Source organism: Dasypus novemcinctus, chromosome 3, assembly GCF_030445035.2.
Source record: "Dasypus novemcinctus isolate mDasNov1 chromosome 3, mDasNov1.1.hap2, whole genome shotgun sequence".
NCBI classification, from domain to species: domain Eukaryota; kingdom Metazoa; phylum Chordata; class Mammalia; order Cingulata; family Dasypodidae; genus Dasypus; species Dasypus novemcinctus.
The window spans coordinates 145,433,656-145,451,539 of NC_080675.1; the positions used below are offsets into that span (position 1 = coordinate 145,433,656).

At 43.1% G+C, this 17,884-nt stretch overlaps 1 pseudogene; it reads right to left on the reverse strand.

The window, feature by feature from the left end:
* Nucleotides 1–14,131: 14,131 nt before the first annotated feature.
* LOC131276096 (DCN1-like protein 4 pseudogene) lies at nt 14,132–17,032 on the reverse strand (annotated as a pseudogene).
* Between the last annotated feature and the right edge of the window lie 852 nt (nt 17,033–17,884).

Sequence of the window (17,884 nt, forward strand, 5' to 3'; positions counted from 1 at the left end):
TGTCTGTGTCTGGGGGCGCTCCTGGTTCTCGTGGGGCACCTTTGCGTCCCTATCCCAGCACCAGATGCCGTCGTCTCCACAGGGGCCGCCGGCCTGCTGCCTTGCAGGGTATCCCGCAAGGCGGCGCCGGCTCCAGGCAGGGGCTCAGGAAGGCTCCTTTGGGTTATGCTGCTCGGCTGATCTTTGGAGGGGAACTAGAGGAAGAGCCTGAAGTCCCGAATTAACCCAGCCTTGGGGGATGGCGCTGCCCTGGGAAATGGCTGCAGATTGCGCGGTCCACAGCCCAGGGCGGTGAGCCCGCCCTCGCCACACAGGGTGATTTGGGAAAGGGAAGGCTGGGGGACACCCAGCAAGAGCAGGCGGGCTGTGCAGAGCACGCTGCCCTTTAGGATCATGACAGGAGCCCTTTTCCCTCCTGGGCTTTTCCTGTTGGCAGAGCCCTCATTTCCTACCACAGTCTATAAAAAATACACAGTCTATTTCCTTCCCACTCCAGAAAAATGCTGCCAAGCCACAGCATGATCGGATTGCCTATCAATTACTGAGTTCTTCCTCTGTGACCAGCCCTGTCTGATGCTCTTTACATGGGTTATTATCCCCATTTTCAGGTTAGGAAACTGAAGGTCAGAGAGCTTAAACAGAAGACAACGGCATAGTTGGCATTTGAAGCCAAGTCCAAAGACCAAGCTCACATTTCTAGGTGATTCACATGGCCTGACGCAAACACAGGACTGGAAGGCAACTTGGAGACTATCTTGTCCAACAACCTCCATTTTTATTTAATTTTATTTTGTGGGCCCTCAGGATTATGGCTTTCAGATCCAGTCCTGTGTCTATGTGAATGTCTGGCTCATGGCTCTGAAGTGCATCTAAATGCCGCAGCCACTCAGGTTCCCTGCCCACAGGGGCACGGGTGGACGCCAGGTCACAGCTCACTCTCCCACAAGCTACACCCGGTGAACATCCATGCTCACGGCTCTGTTTTCAAAGGTAAGAAAATAAGTGCCCAGGAGGGGGAGAGACTTGCCGCCAGGCTTGGTCTGCGGTAGGCATTTTAAATGAGCACTTAGCAACCTTTGAGGGGTCAGGCATTCCTCTCTCCTGAGAGCTGCAGGTCAGTTCAGGTCTTGCTTGGGTGCTCACACCCCTGACTCATCCCTGTGGCTGGAGAAGGGGTGCTTGGACCGGCTGGAAGATCATGTGCCCCTCTGGTTTGGGGACGGGGAGCAGTTCTTTACCTCCTATTGGGCACAGATGGAACATGGAAGATGAAATTATTCCTTCAAAGAAAAGAAGGGTCTGGGCAAAGAAACACAGCAGATGTCCACTGGAGGGACTCAAGGTCAAGCCCAGGCTGGGGACACCAGTGCTGGCCTTTGAGGGGAGAGGGGCATGGTGACACTTCTAAGGAGCGCGTTGGTCCCAACGCCGCCCCCATGCAGGTGCACCTTTCCCGGCAGTGTGTTTTCATAAAGGGCAAAGGAGGCACTGGGTGCCCTGTGGTCTCTCTGAAGAGCCGAGCAGGGAGCAGCAGGCTTCCTAATTTTACTGCAAACCCCTGTCCCCACCTTGTCCCTGCCCAGAGGAAAGAGACAATGCGAATTTTCTAATAGGCCTCACCAAGTTTTCTCAGAGGCAATGAGACTCTCTGACGTGGAAGGGGGCTCCATTCTGCTAAACCCAGAGGACAATCCCTCATTGACAATCTAATCTCTCAGAGAGGAGAGGAACAGGAACAACTGCTTCCAGACTGAAGTCTGGACAACAAAGGACTGGGTGGTGACATGGGAGAGAAAGGCGATTTAGAAAACATAACCAGCAGCTTAGACTATGGATGTGACTAGGTGTGTGCCTGGCCCATTTCCTCAGCTTGCCACTCCTGCGATTTTGCTGAGAGCTTCTGGCTGGCCAAGGTGCATGCCAGGCCTGGCAGGGCAATCTGAAAGAGGCGGAGGGCTAACATCTCTGGAAGCAGCCCACAACCATCACAGGATGAGGTTTGGTGTCTCCTATCCACACCCCAGCTTCTTCTCCTCCTGGTGGAGAACTCAGAGGTTGGCTCTGCCGGGTGCCCCAGGGTTCCCCGGGGGATTAAGTTTTTGTTGCTCGCAGCAGTAACTTGCATGATGACATGCACTTTATGAACTTCTTTCCCTGCTTGCCCCACTTCCTCACTCCCCAACTGATGTTTCCTGGGATCGCTTTCCATATGAACTATTTATTTGCACATGAATTCATTCATCTCTAGAGACAGGTTTAGGAGGACTCAAAGTAAGATCATGTGATAACCAAGAAAGTGAATTCTGGAAGACTGGAGAGGTAGTTGTAGAGTAGATAAGTAGAATAGATAAGTCTTTGGAGCCCAACAGTCTGTGTTTGAATCTCTACTAAGATACAAATATTTAATATTAAAATGACTATTATTTTTAGATTTTAGGAAATAACTTTCAGGTCATACTGGGAAAATATGATCCCACAACAGGAAATTCTTGAAATATGAAGATGGCTCAACAAGGATGGAAGACTTTTAAAAATTCTGGGAACAGACAGTTCATTTCAAGGAGGCAATTACAGAAACACAATGGCTTCCCAGGGAGCTCAGATATTTACAAGGAGAATGAACAGAAAGAGTAACCATGAGCAAGGCAGGAAACAAAGGCTCCATACCCCCAGCCTGTACGACCCCAGAATGTGCGGCAGCTTGCACACGTCCCAGATCCAATAGAAAGGGCTTTGTTCAAGTATGTTCCAAAAAAAAAGGAGAACAAGCCCAGGGCTTGGAGCAGAGAGTGCTGTTCATGGGTGACAGTAAGAAAGTAGAACTGTTAACCTCCTGTTTTACTACCAAGGCAAATTGTTTAAAATCACAAAGGTGAAGACAGAGTTAAGAGGAAATCAACAGGCAAGTAAAGCCCTGGCAGGCCTTCTTGTTTGACAGAGTTACTAGACTGGTAGAATGGGAATGCGGGTGAGCCAGTGAGGCTGGATTTTGCTTCAGAGGCTGATAAGCTCTCTTGATTTTGAGGGCAGCTGGACAAGTTGTCAGCAGTGGTGGGCTACAGGGCTCTGTGTTTGGTCCCAGCATGCTTTCCAAAAAACTGAGTAAAGATCCTAAGCATAGCACTTGTCACTGAGAAGTCTCTAAGTCAGTGGTTCGCAACCACGGGTGATTTTACCTGCCCTCCCCAACTCCCACCTCCAGGGAACATTTGGCAATGTCTGGAGACATTTTTGATTGTCTCAACTGGGGAAGCGATTGGCATGGATTGAGCAGACGCCAGGAGTGCTGCTAAACATCTCACGATGCCTAGGACAGCCCCCATCACAATGAGTTATCTGGTCTACCAGGTGCTGCAGTTGAGAAACCCCGCTCTAAACAGGTGACTGCTGAATGAAATGAAAGCGATATGGAGAACGCACTATGTGCCCTGTGAATACACTGTTTATAAGACAGCCTCTCTCCTCAAGGGCTCATGATCTAGAACAAGAGAATGAGGCAAATGGCTTCATTGTGATAGAAGATGTGCTGTATTGGAGGTAGGATAGGGAGAGATAAAAGGACCACCCAGTCCACTAGGCAAAGGTATGACTTGAGCTGGGTGTTGAGAAATGAAAGGAAACCTAGATGTGGAGATGTGGAGTCAGTGGAGGCATTGAACATGTCCAGCACGTTAGGGAAACCACAAGCAATGCAGGGTGACTGGAGCACAGAGTTGTTGAGGAGAAATCCTGGAAACAGGGCTGGAAGGGCACCGGGCTCCTTATTAAGGCCCCGTGACATCTTACAGGCACAGGCGAAAGGCAGTGTTAAGCAGATGGTAACATGAATAGATCTATTTCTTTAAAAATAAGAATATATTTATCATCTCTTTGGTTAAAAAAATTCCTCCCTCATATTAAGAGTTAGTATACTATTAGTCCCATTCATAAGTCTACATGATGCCCTCAAACCAAAACACCATGGACTACACTGGAGCCTTCTGAACACACCAAAACACTGCCCCATCCACACTCCTCAGCCCCTCCCTTTGCCCTATACATGTGTCAAAAATTTTTTTAATTTATCATCTTTAAAAAGATTCTAAAAATAATTTAAAAATAAAACATTTATAAAATTATAAATATCACTAATATCTTCCAATAAATTTACAGAGTAGGGCAACCATCACCATAATCCAGTTTTGTTTTGTTTTTTGTAACAGATTTTTTATTTTTATAAAGATACATAGATCATACAAAATGTTGCATTAAAAAATATAAGAGGATCCAGTTTTAAAACATTTCTATCACGCCACAGAGCCCCCCGTGTGCATTTGTAGTTAATTCCCATTCCCACCCCAGCCCCAGGCAACCATCAGTCTGCTCTGTTTCTATGGATTTGCATCTCTAGACATTTCATATAAGCGGAATCATAAAGTACATGGTCTTTTGCCTCTAACTTCTTTCATTTAGCATAACGCTTTTGAGGTTCATCATGTGGCTGCATAAATCAGTAGTTTGTTCCTTTTCATTGCTGAATGAGATCCCAGTTAGATGCGTTTTTTAAAAGAACAAGCTGATTACAGACAGAAAGGTGGATAGAGGAAGAAGAGACTAGAAGCCAGGAGGCCAGTCAGGAGAACTTGGTGGTTGTTTGGCCGTACACAAAGCAGGCCTAAGCTAGGAAGGGCCAGCGGGCCCAGAGAGGGTGAGCAGGCAGCGGGAGGGTACAGGTCCTGGAGGCAATTAGCTTGGAATGGGAAAGGCATGGAAGGTTTATGCAGAGCCCAGGGACAAGGAAGTGTGGGTGGGGGAGGAAGGTAAGAAGCTGGGGAGAGATTTGGATTCCCACAAGGCTAATGAAGGCGTAATGCATCTAGGCAGTCACGCCTGGCAGATGGGGCAGAGGCTCAACAGATCAGCCTTGGCCCGGGGGAGTCTCCTGGTGGCTGCTGAGAGGCTGACCCCTTGGGCCATTTGGATGAAGGTACTGAGAATACGTTTGCCAACCGTGCAGATGACACAAAGCTATGAGGGACGGCAAACATGGGAAGACAAAAAAACATCTTGGCAGGCTCAAATGACGGGCCATGGCATGATCTGGGAATCTCCATTGTGGTAAGACTTAAAAAACACCAATGGATTGTGATTTTCTGGTTACTTGCCTGTATTCTTAGAAGGCCGTGAGCTTTGTGAGAACAATGGCCATGTCTGTGGGGTACAAGGAGGATCATCTGAAAATGACCCCAACAGCTTGCTCTGGCTTGTCAGGGCCTCCTTTTCTTGACTTCCAGTCTAACCAGGGGCTCACCTGCTCCAGCAAGAGAGTTTATGCCTGCCTAAAATTTCCACAGGCCCCCAAGTCCCGCGTATAAGGCAACAAACAAATATGCTGAAGGCAGATTGGTCAGCTCCTAGCGTGCCTCTCCGTGGGATGTTGAAAAGATGGAAAACCTCACTTCTCTTCTTGGTAAGCTTTGTTTTTCAGGTTTCCCCAGCAAAGCCTGTCCCTTAAGCCTTCCTGTGTGGTGTGCAGGAATTTATCCCAAGTCCTCATACACAACAGGGACCAACATGGCAGCAACTAACTGAGTATAGCAGTGACTTCTTCATCTTTGTATCCGTCATGCCCTCAGAACTTCCAGTCATGAGAGGTGTAGGATAAATAGCCAGTGGACAAATGAACGCACAAACCACTTGGATGTTGGGTTCACTCCTTCAAAGGAAGTAGGGTCAGCTCAGGTTCCCAAGTATTACACAGAGACCTTATCCCTGCACTCTGCTCATTGTGCCCAAATTCTTGGAAATCCTGATAACATTTACTGTATTTTCTAATTATATAAGCAGCATATGTTCTCTGAGGCAGATTTGGAAACTATAGGCAGTGTTAAATTTTTTATTAATTTTTTTTCCTCTCTCAATGAAGAATGGATGCTCAGAATATTCATACATACATACATACACACACATACCCCAAGGATTTTGACTACATAACTGGGATCAACAGTATGATTTGCATAGGACAAACACTTTTCTGTCATTAAAGTTCTCTGAAAATACCTTTTATAATCGGGGCACAATGTTCCACGATACACAGGCTAGGTGATTTCTCTGCCCAGTCATCTGGCTGCCTGTTTAGGTTGCTTCTGGATCTGGGACTGGCTTTGGTGATGGCTCGGCCTGCGTTCAACGGCATGGTCTGTGCTTCCCACCTCAGGTTGGTGAGTCCTTGCCAGCTGCTTGATTCTGCTTCCTCCTCAAGCCCCGTTTGCTCGCAGTACCTACCCCTCTTGCTCCAGGGTTCGTGTGTCACTGCGCTTTCTCCCTGGTCCTCTCCTCTAGGACAGCTCTGCCTTGGCTTCTGCTTCCTCTCCACCAGCTAGTTTCTGTGACTCATCTCCTTCTTGCTGAGGCCCTATAGTACTCCTGGCTCTCTCCTGCCATCTCCTGCCCATTTGCTATCTCTTCACATCTCTGTCATCCTGACTCAAGCCTTACAATGCTGGCACAAACTGAGACAGGACAGGCCTAAGCCAACATGACAGCATGTAATAGCTTTAATTGTAAAGGCCCATACTTGTTTCGTTTTCAATTATCTGCGCCTCAACGCGATGATGGGCCAGGTTTTAGAGCAGTTGCGTGTGAAAATGGACCTAGAGGTCTTAATTGGTAATAAGTTCAATAAGAATCAATAGCGAAAAGTTAATGCCACTTCCAGCTGCCTTTGCGTACTGTTTACAGGCTCAGGAACAATAGAAGAAAGTCACAGGGGGGCTGATTTCAGGTCAAAATAAAGAAAAATGTTGTAAAAGGAAGTGTCCTCTATTGAAATGAGCTGCCAGTTAGCTGCCCCTCGTTGTCCACGTGTAAGAAAATCCGGGATCCCTTTTGCTCCTAAGATTTTATTGCAGATCACATGAGCCTATTACCTACACCTCTGAAGAAGCACTGCAGGAAGACAAGACCCCGCGGGCAATGTGCGCGCAGGGTTTGCCTGTGAGCCTTCCTCGTGCAGCACCTTCCAGGAGCCGAGTGGGCACAAGGCCTCTGAAGTCCCCAGCAAGGCGCGTGGCCCCCCCGGGGCAGGTCCTGAGCAGTTCCCCCTCCATCCCTCCAGGCAGCCTCCTCATTAGCTTTGGGCCTTGGGGGAGTGAGGCAGCATCTGGTCTCATTAACTAGGAAAATCAGACGTAGAGACGCAGTGTCCTACCCTCTCGCTGAGCCCTTGGCAGGCAGAGCTGGACGCCCCACCTCCACCCCCACAGTGGCCCCATGATGCTTTGCTGCTGTCACTGTGCTGTCTGCACTAAGACAAGCCATAGTAACTCCAACAGACGCTTGCCTATTATTTATTCAACAGACATTTAGTCACAAACAGACAAACGGGATGGTCTGCAAGGCTGATACACCAGTACCTAAGAGAATCACACCGTTTACCTTGGGGAGAGGGATCAAGAGAGCAAAGTCTCAAAGGGTCGAGCAGAGGCAGAGTGAAAGGATGTGTCCTCTAGGCAAAAGAGAATAAGTGTAAAAGCATGGGAGGCAGAGGGGCTTGGGCGAGGGGGTGGGGGAAGGGAGCACCCAACGTGGCCAGCAGCTTGGGCTGGCTGGGGCAGAAGTGCTGCAAAAGAGGAGGCTAAGGCGGGAGTTGGAAAGGTAGATCAGGGTCAGGCTGAGAACAGTCATAGGAGGAAATGCGGATTTTAGTCTGAAGGTTATGGGGAGCCACTGAAGAATTAGAGAGAGGAGAATGACGGAAGCAGATTTTCATTTTCAAAAGACCATTCTGGTAACGGAGTAGAGAAGGGATTGAAGCAAAAGAGACTAGAAGCAGGATGGTCACTTAAGGGGAGTGTCATAGAAATTCACATGAAAAATGCTCAGCACCTCCACTAAAGCAGTGCATTTGGGAAGGGAAGGAGAGAGGGTTTCTATGTAGAGATGTCACAGGATGGTTACAAGTGCGTATAAGGAAGAGGAAGGATTCTGGAGGACCCCCGTGTTTTCTGGCTTGGACAACTTCAGATATGGCAAAGCCATTCTCCAAGACAGGATGGCCATGATTTCAGATATTCTGGCTTGTTGTCCTTTGAGCACACACTCACTTATCAGACCATAGACCTTGATTTGAATTGAAAAAAAAAAGAAGACATATATGCTATAAATGTGATTGTTCTTATAGTTTTATAAGCTCAGTATCTGAACCACTTCCTATGTTTAAAAATTTCCTACAGCATAACTCCTGATGAAAGCAAAACCTTTAAATATCGAGTTCTTATGCCCTGGATTCAGCCATTCAGGCACTCCTGTCCTGACTCTTAAATAAGGAATTGGGAGTAAGAAGCAGCAAGGACCACAAGAATCTCGGCAGTGGTGATAGGTGCAGGGTCATGGAGTCTCTGGAACCTAGAGCAGTGGTTTTAGCAAAGCCACGCTGCCTCTGGTATAACAGGGCAGCAGTGTTCTCGTGGATCCAGGTTTGTGGCATAATTTGGGTGGCCTCTGAGCCTGGTTCTATAGCCTTTTTGGGAAACCTGTAAGCTACTATATAAGCTTTCAAAAATTATTTTTCCTCCCTAAATTAACCAGAATTGATTTCTGTTGCTTGCAGTTAAGAACCTTGGCTGATATAGACATTGAAGCCAGGAGTGGTTGCAGGCACCAGATCCTTAGTGAAATGAGAGAGTCATTCATTCATTCATTCATTCATTCATTCATTCCTCCCACACACATACCCTCCCTCCATGGTCTGCTCTCTGTTTCCATTCGCTGTGCATGAAATGGGAGTTTCTTGGGCTAGGTTTGGGGAGGTGAAGGCTGTGAAACTCTACCCAGTTTTAAGGGACGAGACTCTGGCAGGCCATGGCATGCAAGGGAGAAAAAGCAGATGAAATGATCACCTATCTGCATTTGAATGAAGAGCTCATTGAAGAAAAGGCTTTAGGGTGTGTAGAAGGCAGGATTGTGGTCTCCAGAAGATCTCATGTCTTAATTCCTGGGATTGTGAATATGACGCACCCTTAAAAGTGTTACCTTACCTAGCAAAAGGAAACTTTGTAGATGTAATTGAGGTTACTAACCAGTCAACCTTTAGAGAGATTATTTTAAATTAACTGTGTGGGATAATCACATGAGTCCTTAAAAACAGAGACAGCAAAGGCAGGCAGAGAGATGAAGCAGGGGAAGTCAGAGAGATCTGAAGCATGAAAAAGTTTCAGCATGCTCATGCTGGCCTGAAGAGGGAGGGGGATGTGTGTCAAGGAAACGGGACCTCAACAGTTCCACAACTGCAAGGAACTGCATTCTGTCAACAACCTGAACGAGCTTGGGCATGAGTTTCCCCAGAACCTCCAAAAAAGGCATATACCCCTCCCAGCACCTTGGTTTCAACTTTGTGAGCCCCTAAACAGTGAATCCGGTCATGTCATACCATACTTCTGATCTACAGAACTCTGAGCTAATACATGGATATTGTCTTAAGATGCTGAGTTTGTGATAATGTGTCATGTAGCAATAGAAAATTAATACAGTACTGAGGGGCCTTTGTCAGAGAAGAGTATGACAAGACTACAGAATTCAGGGACTATGGGGTGGGTGGTTCCTTCTAAGGGCAATGACCCAGCTCAAAGAAGAAAGAGAAGCTCTGATCTCTAAATTCTTCGTCTAATGGGCTCAACTTGCCAGTAGCAGTGATCAAACTAAGCCTTTTTATCAGCACCATCTAGAGAGGGTAGTGCTTTGCTCTCACTGAAACACATTTGGGTTTGGTTTCCACGTCCATCATGCTTCTACCAGCACAACCATTTGTGGACTCACCTTCTACATAGAAATGGTATCAAAGACAACTTGTTCTAAAGAATCACTTTTCTGCAAAATAAACAAATGGGTCAATGGTCCTCATTCATTGGTATAATCATCCAGATGCAGCTGGCCTTGTAGAAAGGTGAAATCACTTATTGAAGATCCAAGTTAAAGCACCAATGGAGAGACTATACCTTTTAAGATTAGGCTCCTGATCTCCATGATGTAGCATATGCCCTGAACCATCAACCAGTACATGGAGTCAGAAACCGAGGCGTGGAAGTGGAAGTGTTTCTTATTACTACTATACCTAATGACCCATTCACAGAGCGTTTGCTTCCCATCCCTACAATTCCAGACTCTTTAGGTTTAAAGGTTTTAGTCTGCTTCCATCAGGACATGTGACAATGTTTCAAATGCTACTTGACCATTTTAACTCCACACCAGCTGTGGTGTTTTAACAGGGCATCTATATAATGCGGACAGAAAGGAGTAAAAACGGAACCTAGGGAATCCCCTGGGATTCTTCATGGTACTTCAATGTTCAGTGGTAAAAATTATGGACACTAAGGCCAGTGTTTGCTTTTTCCCTGAAAACAAGGAATTGCAGTGTTTGCTGATTTCCTTGTAGTGTTTGCTGATTTCCTTGATGTAATAACTTCTACCATGGCTGATTTCAAGCTACCAACATGACATACTGAACATGGAGGTGGGATAAGATGCCCAATAGCAGGCCAGCATATGGTACTCCCACCATACATGTACAAAAGCTGTAAATAATCTCAAAAGGTAGTAAAACACTAAGGAAGTGATGAGTTTTGAGTATTACCTTTATTTTTTATATAACTTATTTAATTGTAAGTTTATATCATTTAATTTTTAATAATGGCTGTTCTAAGAAATAGGCTACAATATTACTAAAAACTTACTAATCTCTCAACAAGCCAGGACAAGATAGCTCCAGCATAACACTGAGAGAGCAATTTCATAGAAAATGGATTATGTGGGACCAGATCCCTCCAAAATGAAGATTTGGGTTTTCTCCATGGTTAAATTATCCAGTCAAGGGAAGCAGATGTGGCTCAAGCAATTGGTCTCCTGTTTACTATATAGGAGGTCCAGGGTTCAATTCCTGGGGACTCCTGGTGAAGGCAAGCTGGCACATGCAGTGAGCGGGCCCATTCAGGAGTGCTGGCCTGTGCAGGAATGCTGACCCATGCAAAAGTGCTGGCTCACATGGAGTGCTGGCCCATGCAGAGAGCTGGCGCAGCAAGATGACGCAACAAAAATAAGAGACAAAGCAGACCAGGAAGCTGAGGTTGTGCAAGAGACTGAGTGCCTCTCTCCCACTCTGGAAGGTCCTAGGATTGGTTCCTGGTGCCACCTAAAGAGAAGACAAGGAGACACAGAAGAGTGCACAGCAAATGGGCACACAGAGCAGACAGCGAGCACAAACAACAAGGGGGTGGAGGTGGGGTAAATAAATAAATAAATCTTTTTAAAAAATTATCCAGTCAAGTTTCTCACTGAAGGCAAAGGGAGTTTACATACTGTGGAGGATGAAAGTAACAAATACCAATTCTGGTTTTGGGTCCAGTTGCAAAAACTGGAGCAACTACCCATATTTTCTTCTATCTGTGAATATATTAGTTTTAACTAATTTTTCTGTCCTTCTTGTCATTATTTCCTATTTTTGGGTAGTTGACTTTAAAATTTAGTCTCTAGATCACAGATACTTGAAGGAAAAATATGACAGAATTAGAGGAAGGCTGTGCATCACCAGAGACCCTAGACCTGGGCTAGGAACTGGCTACAATTCTTACAAGATGTTGGGTTGTCTCCCTTTTAGAAACTGATGGATGCATTTTTTAAATGAAATAAGAGTTAGAAGGGAGGGTTTTTGTTTTGTTATACCTTTTCAAATTTTATTTTTAATTGTATATATGTACTAATATATAGAAAACATGTATAATGTCAAAATCATTTCAACCACTTACGTAGACAATTCTTTGACAGTAGGCTCATTGACAGTACTGTGTAACTTTCATCACTATCTATTTCCAGAGTACTTTTGTCACCTCAAACCAAAACTCATACTCATTTAGCAATACCTCCCCATTGTTCCCCACCCCTGGTAACCACTATTCTGCTTTCTGTCTCTGCGAATTTGCTTATTCTAAGAATTTAATATAAGATAAATAATACAAAATTTGCTCTTTTGTGTCTGGCTTATTTCAGTCAATATGGTGTCTTTAAGTTTCATCCCCGTTGCAGCATGTACCAGCACCTCACTTCTTTTTATGGCTGAATAATATTCCATTGTATGGATATACCACAATTTGTTTATCCATTCATCTGTTGGATAGACACTTGGGTTGCTTCACCTTTTGGCTCTTGTGAATAATGCTTTGATGAACATTGATGCACAAATATCTGTCCAAGTCTCTGCTTTCAATTCTTTTGGATATATACCTAGTAGTGTAATTGCCAGGTCATATGGTAATTCTATATTTAATTTTCTGAGGAATCATCAAACTGTTTTCCATAGTGGCTGTACCATTTTATATTCCCACCAGCAATTAATAAGTATTCTTATTTTTCCATATCTGCACCAACGCTTACTATTTTCAGTTTTTAAAATATAGCCATTCTAGTGGGTGTGAAGTAGTATCTCATTGTAGTTTTAATTTTAATTTCTTTCCATATACTTATTGGCTACTTGAATATCATCTTTGAAGAAATGTCTATTCAAATCCTTGGCCCAGGTTTTAATCAGGTTGTTTGTGTTTTGTTGTTGAGTTGTAGGAGCTCATTATATATTCTGGATATTAAACCCTTATCAGTATATGGCTTCCAAATATTTTCTCCCATTACATAGGCTGTCTTTTCATTTTCTTGCTAATGTCTTTGTGCAAAAAGATTTTAATTTTGATGAAGTCCCATTTATCTCTTTTTTTCTTTTGTTTCTCATACTTTTGGAGTAAAATCTAAAAATCTGTTATCTACTACAAGGTTCTGAAGATATTTTCCTATGTTTTCTTGAAAGAGTTTTACAGTATTAGCTCTTATATTTAGGTCTTTCACCCATTTGAATTAATTTTTTCATATGGTGAGAGGTAGGGATCCACAATCATTCTTTTGCATGTTGATTTCCAGTTGTCCCAGAATTTTCCCATTGGACTTGGTACCCTTATTTGAAATTCAACTGTTTTATTTTGTTTTTGAAGCATAAATGTGGAAATAAGGAAGATTGTTGATAGAGTAAATTCCTGTAGTAACATACTACCTCATAATGCCTCAATTAATTAGTAATTGCTTTCTGTCCTCTGCCCAACCCCTGCTCTCAAATGGGTCAGATTTAATTTTGTATATGCTGCATCTGTAACAGGATTAAGGAATATGAGACAGAATGAAGCCAAGCATGGGAACAGCAGGCAATGCCATATAGGAAAGTAGAAAGATGGTGGATATGCCCCTGGTAATCCCTGGTATTCTCTCCAAATCAGGCCAATGAAATGAGAAGCAACTGAGTGGGAGAATTTAGAATCACTGCAACTCTTCTGGAATCCCTGCCCACTGCAGAATCCAAAATCTTTCTCATGATATTTAAGCCAGGGCTAACTGCCTCAAATGGTGCCATATGGCAGCCAGGACCTGGAGGCAAATGAATCATGCAGTGGAACTCAGAACTCCCAGCCAGCTAGCTCTACAGTCTCATCTGGGTATTTACTTGTTTCACAACCATACATTTTATAAGACATCATTTTTTTGGAACTTACTTATGATATTATGGCAGGATTTATGGCAGTGGACACCAAAGGGAATGATTTTAGTGGATATTTGTATTTTGTTAGTTTGATTTTTGGCTTCCCAGTCCTTGACCCCATTTTTATACTTGGGAAATTCTCACCTTATGAGTCTTAGGATGAGGCTGTGCTGGAAAGCCCAATACTCACTTTTATATACCCCCCCTTGCAGTTACGGGGATATGCAACATGGTTTAGGAGCAGGAAAACCTGCCCTAGATCAGGGATGAGAGCATAGCATCTCCACTGAACCAGTTCTGTGACATGGTTTGGTGGCATATTCTTCAAACCTAGTCTTTTTCATCTTTCCAGTGATGCCATGAGCTACATAACACATTTTCGGTAAACTACATTTCTTCTTAAATCAAAGCACTGTTCTTGCAACTAAAAACCCTAGTTGATACTATATAAATACTTTCAAAAAGGAAGTAGGAGACTCTCGTTCCAACTTTTGGCTTAGTGAACCACAAAGTAGGGCTACCCACTAACAGAGTGCTGGTCACCCAGAGGGAACTTAGTAAAGGCTGTTGAAGGGAACTGATGAGTCACTGAGCAACCATGGAATTTGTTTTTTGTTTTTTTCAAACTTCCGCTTTATTTCACAGCAAACCAAACTTTCCTATTTGGTAAAGAAAGGAGAAGTAACTGCATTCTACAATACCATGATTCTGTATAGCACACACACTATATATACATACAAAATTTCTGTCTTTGGTGGTTCAGTTAGGAAAAAAATAATCTGAAAATCTGAACACTGCAAATGAAATAGCGGTCAAGAGCATTGTCGGTGTGCTTTACTTATTCAATGTTATTTAAAGGGTTCACATTTAATCCGAAGGACTTTTGGCCAGATTTAGAAATAATCCAAACCTCTTTCAATCATTACATGTTCAATCATGAATCTTGCTCACATAGCAGTCACTTGTCCAAATGCACCATTAGCTTTTTACTTGATTAAATCATTAGATTTTTGTGTTTTCACAAAACCTTAGGGACCGAAGTAGTCATTCAATAGCACCAGATAGTTGGGGGAAAAACACATTAACTATATAGCTCTCAAAGAAGAGAAAGGCAAACAAAACCAGACATAAAATACATACCTAAAAATACTTTCCTGCTGACTCTTGTTTCCTCATCCACATAAATAATGGCTATAACCTTTCTATACAAATTATTCAGGTAATGACAAGTGGCCCCTCCAGGAAAGGGCCTATCATTTAATAGAATTAACCAATGCTGGTGGTTTTGTGCCCACTCCCTGCAATGGACATTCTGCCAGGAAAAGCCTAGCATGAAAGAAACAAAAAAACAAAACAAAACAAAACCTTTTTAGGTATCATTTGTTCCCCCACCCCCATTCCCCAAAAAAAGCTAGAAAATTAGACATCATGAAGGCTTAACTAAAACTTCAAGCCACAATTAAAAGTGTTCTGCAGTTATGAATTGACAGCAAACTATTAGGTTTTCATGGAGGAGGCAAAACAGATTTTACTTAGGATGGCATGGAAAGCATTAATAGACCAAAGAGAGGCTAAAAGAATGCAAAAGTAAAAAAATAATAAAAATAAACTGCTAAATAAACTTCAAAAGAACTTAAATCCCATTTTTTAAAAGGTGCAATTTTAATTTGTTCCTTTGTACCTATACCCAAACTACTACTGTTTTAACATTAAAACAAACAAAAAAAACCCTTTACTTTGCATGGTGGAAATGATTTGTAGTATAGTACATACCTATATGTTAAAATAAGTTTAACCTTCATCACTTTAAAATGCTAATATTAAGTCAACCAGATAATATTTGACATATGCTTCTAAAAAATTATGATTCCGACTTTTTCCCAAAAGTTGGCCCCGTAAGCAATAAGGTTAATTCTGACAACATTTGCTCATGTTAACAGTTGTTTGCCTTGTTTTCTAAAATGCTACATTTGAGACCAAATAAAGTATAATAGGTTCATTTGAAAAAAGGGACTAGAAATATGCCACAAAATTATTTTTACAATACATCTTTTGCAGAAATAATCTCTAGGTGAGGCTTTTTCTTTTTATACACATATACAAAATGTAAACAGCAATATACACATAATCACAGTGAGGACGCTGGCAAATTCACCAATCTATAGTGTAAATACAAACTGCAAAGCAGCCTTCCAAGAGAACGATGCTACACAGCAAGCAGAGCTCGCCCATTCAAGCAAACACCAAAACATCCCTGCAAAATGGAGACAGTGCAGGAAAAGCAGCATGCGCTTTGATACAAACAGCAATTTATGGCTAATGGTTGACATAATTGTGGTAACAGTGACTCTCTCGCTGCTATGCATAAAGTCCTGTGACATCTGTTTGTCTTTATACCACTCCACAAACTCGTCCAATAAAACTGGCCATGCTCCATCTTCATCATAGTTGCTGAGGTCAAGATTAATTGTTCTGCTAAACTGTAGCACATTGCACCACTGGTCTTTGTTGGTAACTTTATATTTTGATTGCTCTAAGAATTGGTGAAAAACTGGAAAAAGGGACCAGATTTTTCCTAATAATAGTCCCAACATGCACTTGGCAGTGTTCATGTCTGGGCTGCGCTGGTCCTTTTCCCGTGCAAAGTTAAATGCATATCTGTAAATAAGTTTAAAGTTTGTAGAATCATTTGATAATGATCTTAAGTAATTCAAAGTATTTCTTAGTTTTTCTGTTGTATCACATTGTAGAGAAGTCATTCCTTTTAACCATTCCTGTAGAGTAAAATAACCCATGTTATTTCCAGGCCAGAACAAGCATAACTACATTTTCTGGTTCAACACCAATGTTTTCACAAAATTTCTCCATGCCTTCAGGACTTACAACATCATCTGTACCTGCATATTCATAGAACCACTCTAAGCACCGCTTACTTGAAAAGGTTTCTTCTTCAGTCTTTATTCTAGTTGAATCATATTTTCTATACATACTATCATGTCTACTTTTCTTGGCAGATAATTCATCTCCAGAGGCAGGTCTCCTCTTTTTTTTCTTGGCGGCGTCACTTTACTAAAGCAGTTCGAAGAACTGCAAGACTGAAGACTTCTGACAGCGGCGGCCTCTGAGTGCATTTTTGGACAGCTCGCACCCCGCTGGCAGCCCAGGCTCCTGCGCTCGCCTCGCGGTATCCCGCAGGCTCGCAGCACCTCAGCTTGGAGCTCCATGGAATTTGTTTTGAATGAGTCTGCTTCCCAGTGTCAATTTGCTACTTCTTGGTGAGCTCTTTGAACTCTCTTCCTTTAATCTCTCCTTCTTTCATATGGCTTATCCTCCAGCCACTTGGGTGGAAGCAGGAGAAGCGCTCTTATACCATAGCTGCTTTGATTCTCTTCTCCCGTGTAATTTTCCCTCTCTTTGCTAACACACATAAGCAAGAATTGTCTTTATAACACCAGAGGCGAGGGGCTCATGAACATGCAGACAAACATACATACCTCTCAGTCAACCTAGAGTCAGAGAAAAGGCAACTTCAAAATTAAAAATACAGAGAAAACAATAAGAACACGATGGCCCAAATGCCAAGACAAACCAATACTCATGCCAGGAAGAGTATATTATAAAATGTTTGCACTAAGAAGTACAATTGTAATGATGAAAGCGTCTTTCTCTTCATTCAGGTCTAGATTCTGGGATTAAATTTGTCCAAGGTCACATCAATAATTAGGGACATACCCAGGATCCAGAATCAAATTTTGTTTACATTTATGCTTTTCACAGAAGTTTATTAATTCTTTTCAAGTTTGTCCTAGGAGAATCCATAGATATTGTCTAATCCTAATCCTAATCCTTTAGACAAGCACATACCCAGGGTCCAGAGATAATAAGTGACTTTCTGGAGATAGGCAAGTTCCAACTTCCACCTGAGCCCATTAATCACTAAAAGACACTCTTCATTTGGGTTAATTTCTCCCCCTGTAATGGATTGAACTGTGTCCCCCCAAAACACTTGTTCAAATCCTAACCCCTGCTCCTGTGAATGTGAAGCCATTTGCAAATAGGATCTTTGAAGATGTTATTAATTAAAATGAGGTCAAACTGCATTACAGTGGGTCCTTAATCTACTATGACAGGTGTTGTAAGTAGAGGAAATTTGAACAGGTGAAGGAGGCTGAGATTGACTCATGCCATAAGGCAAGGAACATCACGGTTTGTCAGCCACCCACCAGAATCTGGGGAAGAGGAATGGAATGGGTTCTCCACTTTAAGAGGAAATTGGCCCTGCTGACACCTTGATTTTGGACTTCAGCCTCTAGAACCATAAAGCAATAAATTTCTGTT